We start from the raw sequence: 7,453 nt of genomic DNA, 5'->3' as shown, positions 1-7,453 counted from the left end.
AGTAGCGCTGTGCTAGCAGGACCACAGGCAGTTCTTGTTGGTAAATACTGAAGAGGTGCTGTGTGACTGTTGTGAGGAACTTCAGAAAGCTCTGTAAAGTCCTGCACAAATGTATTATTATGCTCTGCGGCAGTACCTGCTGCTTCAGTTTTGCTTGCTGTCCCTGTTTGAAGATCTGCTGTGTGCAATGCTGTTAGAGCACTGGAGAGCTCCAGCAAGGAAAAGAGCAGTTCCTTGGCTTAAAAAGCCCTAAGAAGCATTAAGAAAGCTTGTTGGTTCTGCACAAACATAGCAGCATTCAATTATAACCCAAGCTTTTTACCAGCCTCACTCAAGTACAGCAAATACCAGCTGGAGGGTAAGGAGGGATTTGCTTTCCAAACAGCTAGGAGAGGCATTTATTTCACTAAATTAAACAAATATCATCCTGTTTATGGCAGTAAAAGTCAGCTGGACATCATGAGCCGTGGCCTGTACTGCAGGCTGTTCAGGACTTGGCATCCAAGAAAGATCTCAAGGGAGTACAGAAAACACAGATATGTGTCTGCAGGTCAGTGGAATCCAAGCACAAAGCCCCAGAGATGGAGGGCAGGTTACTTCCACCAGCAAGACTGATGTTGCTGGTGCTACAGTGTTCTCCCATGGTCTCCTAAGAGAGCATATACCTGCAGAAGAAACGCAGCATGCATTGACCATCTAAATTTCCAGAGGTGCAGCTTTTCCTGCCTGCAGTATATTGGCTTAGTCCTGGCTGTTGAGGGCTGCCCAGTGCCTGACCAAAGGGACAGAAACCATCCCAGTTGGAAAGACGGACTAGGTACAGTTCCTTCCCTGTGTGTATGAGCACAGAGAGCACTTGTATCATGCTAAGAGCACAGACGCCATGCTTTCTGTAGCCCTGTGGCACTGTGTATATGAGTAACCTCTACCACTCATCTTGCTTGTCCCTTACTGTCCAGATGACGGCTGCTGGTGATTTTGAATCTCTCAGCTTTACAGGGTCCCTGTTATCGATAATGCAAGAAAAAGAAACTCCATCACACTGAATGATACAGAGGATTTCCAACAGCAATTTCCATCAACTGGTTATTCTTATTGTGACCTGAGTTTGGGCATTTTGTCAGCAGCCACTCATGCACTGAATATTCTGGCAACCTGCAGAGAGGCTGTGACCCTCTTCACTACAAGCAATCTAGGAGGCAATAGGGCATTCATTCCCTCCCAAATAATGGGTGGGAAGGTTGATTGATTTGCTTGAATGATTTGCTTGATTTGTCGAGCAAACCTCCAGCTGATTTCAGGGGGGCTGGCACTTCACTCCCTCCCCACCTCCTTTGCCCTGCATTCCTACATTCCCTGCTTTTCAGTACTAGCTTACTTTTTGTGTAATATAAGGCCTTCCTTTTTTATATTTTAGATAAAGCAGTCTGATAATGCAGACACTCCTGAAAATCCAAACAAGAATACACCTGCCACCAGGAACAGGATAAACTTTCTGATTATTTTAAAGAAGAGTTGCTCCAGGCTTGTATTCTTTAGTGAATTGAGACCTTAAACACACCCTACCTGAGGTTTGCAGGAAGTCTCTGGTGAAACCAGCATTTTAGTACAGCTCCTGAGTCCCAGCCTGGTGTTTTTTTTTTTTTTTCTGAGGACTGTCATTCTGCTGGTAAGATTAATGACTGTGCAGTGTGAGAGAGAAACGGGAGTGGACTAGTCAGTACTAATGCCAGTACACAGACATGCAGACTTACTTCCAAAAAAAAAAAAAAAAATGGAACTTACCTAGCAGTAACTTAGAAAATCTGATTTCTTATTTGTTCCAATAGTGAGAGGCATTTCCTTTGTCTCAATCTACTTCTCAGCAGGAGTCCCACGCTGATGAAGTATCATCAAATTGTCAGCTCCCACTGAGAGAGACACCCGCACTGCTCACTGATTGGAGAGATGGAAGCAGTGACAGGTGTTTCTAAAAACTGTTGGGTTTTAAAGTTAAAGGAAAAAAATATATATTTTTCCCCTCCTGAAAGATTTTTCTGAAATAGAGGAACCTGAAACAAGGCCATGAATATTATGTTGGGAGAGACAGAAGAAAACAAATGAAACTAGCTAGTGTGGTGAGGAAAGGGGTGGCAAAAGAGTGTGGTAGAAGGATATAGAAAAGATACATAAAATAGAAAAAAATCAGCATTTTTGATCAGGAGCAATAAGATATACAATAAAATTTAAGAAAGTCAACTTCAGTGGTCCAAGAAATTGTGTTTTAGGTCAGCTGAAGTCTCAGTACTAGGCTGTTGTTGGGGTTCATCTCACAATGACCCACTCAATCAAAGGAGTTAGTGAGATTCTGAAAATGGATTAATCATTTTTATGAATAATGAGGATATCTGCACTTATATTGGTTAGGAAGAGAATGCAAAATTTATGCAGGACCAGTAGCACCACATATTAAAACTGAGCAGCTCTTCTCACAGCAAAACCATATTTCATTTGCCTTTTTAACCATTTCAGAGAGAGTAATGGAAATTCTCATTGAAATTGTTCAGCAATGGTCTCCTCTGCTAAATGGGGATAATGCCAAGCCCTCCTTTTACACAGATGAAAACAAGTGTGCTAATTTATGTGAGGTCCACAGCTGCTAAAGTCAGGAATGTGATGTGAATGTCCATAAGATGAGTAATCCTACCTTCAGCAGGAAGTGAATGGTGTTCAGCGAATAGGCCTGGGACCACACAAACAGAGAGAAGGTAAAATATTGAACAGCTTCTCACACAGTGGTTATTTGTCTGTCCCCTGCATTGTGAGCCACAGGCCCTCTGGGGAGGACTAATATAAGCTCATGCAATTAGATAATGCGTGCACACAGGAGGGTTAATTAAGGTCGCATGGTTCTGACGTCTCCTATCTCCGTGTTTGAGTTTGCAGCCTTAGTGGTGCGGTGTTTTTCAGGTGACTGTTTTTACCTTTTGTGTTTGTCTAACAGAACATAATCCGTATTCATTTTCTAACAGCACCCAACCTTTGGCTTCCCCGATTGTTGCTAAACTGCATTGAAAGCCCCTCATCCCACCAGCACAGGATCCCTCTTAGAGCTTCAATCATGAGCTTCCCTCCAGCAAGGGAGACTGAACAACAATAATAAAGCATTCTCGGTTTCTTTCTGCTACTCTTCTGAAAAACAGCAATGGAGCTGACCAGCCATAGCCAAACTCGTAATAAGGTTTTAATTCCCTTTTATGTGGGCATACACTGATACCAGGACTGGTGTAAGAAGGCAATTGAGTGGGAAGGGGTTGGTTTGTGTAGGCATAGAGAGTGTTCACGGTAGGCTACCCTGCGATTCGTTTGTATAGAGCATGATTCAATATGCATTGGATAGATAGATGCTAACTGAACAAAGATGTCTGAACCCGTCTGTGCTCAGAGTAATTTGTGCTGTCTGTCATGTAAGGGCCAGATGCTTCCTCTGGACCCCTTGGGCAAAGGAGCTGGTCGCGGGCTATGAAGAGCACAGTCTGGCAGCTCCACAGATAAAGTATCTGGTCATTTGCTGCCCTGCAGCAGCTTGGGGGGCTATGGGAGTAGCCAGAGACTTGGTACTCCACCTGCTGCTATTAGGCAGATAAAGCGGTTTAATTGTGTATCTGCAGGGCACTCTCCTGTTGTTTCTCTGTTTTTTCCCCATTAACCCTCTTCTGAGCACACCTGACCCCTTTGTCATGGAGCTGAATGATCCCACTACGTCTAAGCCTCCCAAGACAGCTTTTGGCAGCAAATTTAGGCCAGACATTTTCCTGTCTCTCTACAGTATTTTTTCTCCTGCCATTCTTCTCATCTCATGTGCAAACCCTCCTGGGAAAGGCCTACAGAAGTTAAGAGGGATGAAACCAATAAGAGTCTATAGAAGTGTAATACTACTCTATTCTGGAATTGAAATGGAGAGTGCTGTCTTCTGCAACCTTTTTGAGCCATGCTACTGGATTATATTCTTTGACAAAGATGTTAATTGTATTCTATTCTATAGGATGTTCAGAATGTAAAGAAAGATTATCATTTTCTCTTAAATTCTCCAGGGTTTTTCCACAGAAAGCGACATCACAGACTATATAATGCAGTCACCACATGAAGTATGCCCATTTTTCTTTTGTTAGGTACCTTTTTTATTTTTTGTATGAATTATTTATTACTCATTAATACCGGAGGAAGTGAATTGTGCTCCTGAACATGACCAAGAGAATGACAGAAGCAACGTGGCAATAATTACAGGAGTGCGTGAGCTCTCTAAATGCCTGTGAAAATGATTTAGTTGGTTGTAGAGGGGGGAAAAAAAGGATTTTTAATGTCTATTTTTGTAGGAAGGTTGAATACCCAGGTGATGAGTGCTGCATAAATACCATATAGACCATTTTAAACAGTCTGTAAACCTCATCTTGTGTACTCATAGTGAGAGCAATACACAAACAGCACAATGCTCTTTGACATACTGTCATCTGCTCTTAAAAGTTGAAGTATTTGGCTGGATGAAATAACCATTGCATCTATAGATGAGGAGTTGAGCAGCCCACCAGATCCTTGGCAAATCCCCTGTGAAATGAGAAAGAGATCTCAAGGCCTCGGATCCTTGTGTGTGTCCAGAGTGTGCTGCCCCTGCAGAAAATCAGAGCATCATAGGTAGGGCTCCACACAGCATAGGGCTCCACTCCATAGGTAGGGCTCCACAATCTACTTTCCTTTTGTGGTCACTCAAAGAGTGTCTTGGGTACTGCTAGAAAACTTAGACCTAGCAGCTTTTCATGCCTTAGGGGTACAGTACACTCAGCACACCCATCCTAATTACATCTTGACCTTTTCTGGCAGGTTACCCCAATAAACCAGCATCAATTAATTTAGTAGTAGGCTCCTTCCTTTTAAAATAATCCAGTGCCTTCATTTCTCTTCTGTAAGTTGTTTTACATTTTTTGGCCCTATCTCTTTGTGGCTGTTAGGATAATTAGTTGCTAAAATAAGTCCTTCTTGAAAATGCAGGAGTAAAGCAACAGAGCACTCTAAAACAGGTGCATTTTGTGAAGCTGTCACTGAACAGAAGATGTGGCTGATCATCTGAGTGACATGAACAGACAAAAGGGTTATAGGGGGGTTATTTTCCACAGACAAAGAGCAGAAGTCCTTGCACTCTGAGTAGCTCTAGTTTTAGAATAAGGCAGCAGAGATAGGGGGTGAAGGGGAGTTTGATCCAGGTAGGTGGATCTATGTAGCAATCGCCGTTGACTTTCTGTGGGGGTTGTAGAGGGGTCTTCCCGCTTTGCCCATGTTATGCTTAGCTCCCCTTTACAATACACCAGCAGAAATCAGTATACAGCTACTGGTGCTCCTGGCACCAGTGGGAAGTGGAAAAAAAGAAGAGAGTGCTGTGTATGTAAGTGCACGTGTGTGCACAGATGATTTGCTCTGTGACAGTGAATGCAATGGACTTGGCTCTGAAGGAGCACTCCCTGAAGAGTGGCTGCAGGATTGCTGTAAGCCTTAATGGCATAATATGTTTAAAAAAAAATGCACAGCCACACATTTGCATATTTATCTTGTACCATTAAAGGCACAGACAGCAAGTGTCAGCAGCAGAAATGAGGAGAGGGGAGACTGAAAGATTTTGCCACTGATGCTTAAACCTTCAAGCAACCACAGTGCAAAAAGCTCCTGTGCTATTTCTCCCTACAGCCCTGTGCTCCTGTCTGCACCGGCGCTGTCTGATCTTGAAATAGTTTTAAAATGTCTCAGGAACAGACTCAGTGACGACATTGCTGGTGCAGCTTCGATGGGAGACCAGTTCCTGTTTTATACAGTACCGTACAGGTCTGCTGCTGAGCACAGAGGAAATTACTGCCTCAACTTGCCATAACATGAGGTTTTATCATGCGTGGAAGTATTTTCCTTAGTGGGGTGGAAATAAAAGAAATTTTTGTCCCCCTTTTCCCTTCACCTGCGAACCTCAGTTTGTTTCTTTTGTGTTTCTAATTCCGACTGGAAGCATGAAGTAAAAAAAAAAAAAAAAAAAAATCCAAAAAAGCCATTTTGCCATAATCCAAGTTGTTGTTTTTTCTGATTTACAAATGTTTCTTTTGGGACTTTATCCAAACTGCAAGCCTTGGTGAGGGTCAGTTTTACTCAGCACTCAAAACCTGATAGCAAGATTTTCCCCTAAATCAGGAGGGTGTTGTTAAAAACACGGATGTTTAAAAGTAATGCACACTTAAGGTTCTTTTCTTTAGGTTTATAATTTTTCAGTTCTGTTGGATGACAGGTTTTCAGCCTTTCCAACCCCATCAAAAGGAACAGACAGCATTTTTTAAGAGAAAGCTAAAGATTCCCACAGACCCAGAGTTCAGAGCTTAAAGAAAACAATCACCAAATATGGCAAGGAACCATGAGCTGGAGATGTTGAAACATCATTATTATTATCTGCTCATTCTGTCCTTCCCAACAGGCTTCACACCAAACAAAGAGCAGAGAAAATGCTCTCACCTAGGACAGGATGAATAAGCCGGTTAAATTTTAAGAAGTGCCAGGCACCCGCAGCTCTGGTATCAGTGGGAAATGCAGGTGCTCTGAGAATAAGATCCTGTCATCAGGTTTTTTCTGCTGTTGACTTGCTTTCTTGTTCTCTGCTCAGGTGGGACACAGTCCTGTTCCTTTTCTGTGCAATGAGCCTAATGGAGACTCGAGGCTGTTCTCTGCCAACTTGATCTATGGGCTTGGACAGGGTCCTTCAGCCTCTTGCGCACCCTGCACTTACACCCTGGATGACGTGGATTTGGCTTAAACACCATTTTGCTTGCTTTTCCCACTTTATTTCCCACAGAAATGAGGGTGTGGGGGGATGCATGTGCCTAGGCCTTGCCCCGCCACGGAGCTGGGATTTGCCTGTCTGTACAGAGGAGTGCAGGCATCATTTAATTTCCTGCTATGACCTTACTGAAAACAGCAGCGTGGTAGGAGGTTCAGCAGTGGAGTGCCTGACTCTGCAGTCAGTGAACAGTTGCCCACGTAGGTGTGTAAAGTGGACCCCACCAAAAGTTTTTTGGTGCGCTCAGTGCCATCAAGTTCCTTTTTGTGACCTAGCACCCCAAGTTTAACTGGCTCTGAAGTCCCTTGATCTCAGTTTTTCCATGCATGGGTTGTCCTGTATATGACCCAGTGGGACAAGAACAGATTTGGAGTGCAGCATCTCTCTCCCTTGGCTGTGAGCAGTGCCAGTGGCACTAGTTCTCTGACTGCCATGCCTGAAAGCTTTCCTTAGCTGTCAGATGCTGAGCAGGGATTCCTGCTGGTGTGCAATGGCAGACAAGTGACGTTGAGTCAGCTGGTAGAAGGCTATGCTACCAGTCTCCACAAGTGTACCTCTGCTGGAGCAGGGAAGGAGGTGTGAAGAAAGCTAAAACAGAAAGAGCGTAATAAG

The 7,453-nt window shown here is 43.6% G+C and overlaps 1 long non-coding RNA gene across 1 annotated transcript; it reads right to left on the bottom strand.

Annotated features, from left to right (window-relative positions):
* Positions 1 to 555: 555 nt before the first annotated feature.
* On the bottom strand, positions 556 to 5,432 carry LOC106030069 (uncharacterized). The gene is made up of 4 exons (XR_007162395.2): positions 2,687 to 5,432; positions 1,786 to 1,935; positions 1,567 to 1,682; positions 556 to 665 (listed from the first exon to the last, which is right to left on the bottom strand). It is a non-coding gene; the product is annotated as an uncharacterized lncRNA (long non-coding RNA).
* Between the last annotated feature and the right edge of the window lie 2,021 nt (positions 5,433 to 7,453).

This window comes from Anser cygnoides, chromosome 6 (genome assembly GCF_040182565.1).
Source record: "Anser cygnoides isolate HZ-2024a breed goose chromosome 6, Taihu_goose_T2T_genome, whole genome shotgun sequence".
In the NCBI taxonomy this organism is placed as follows: domain Eukaryota; kingdom Metazoa; phylum Chordata; class Aves; order Anseriformes; family Anatidae; genus Anser; species Anser cygnoides.
Note: the sequence above shows the minus strand (reverse complement) of the source record. Positions and strands in the feature narration are given on the sequence as shown.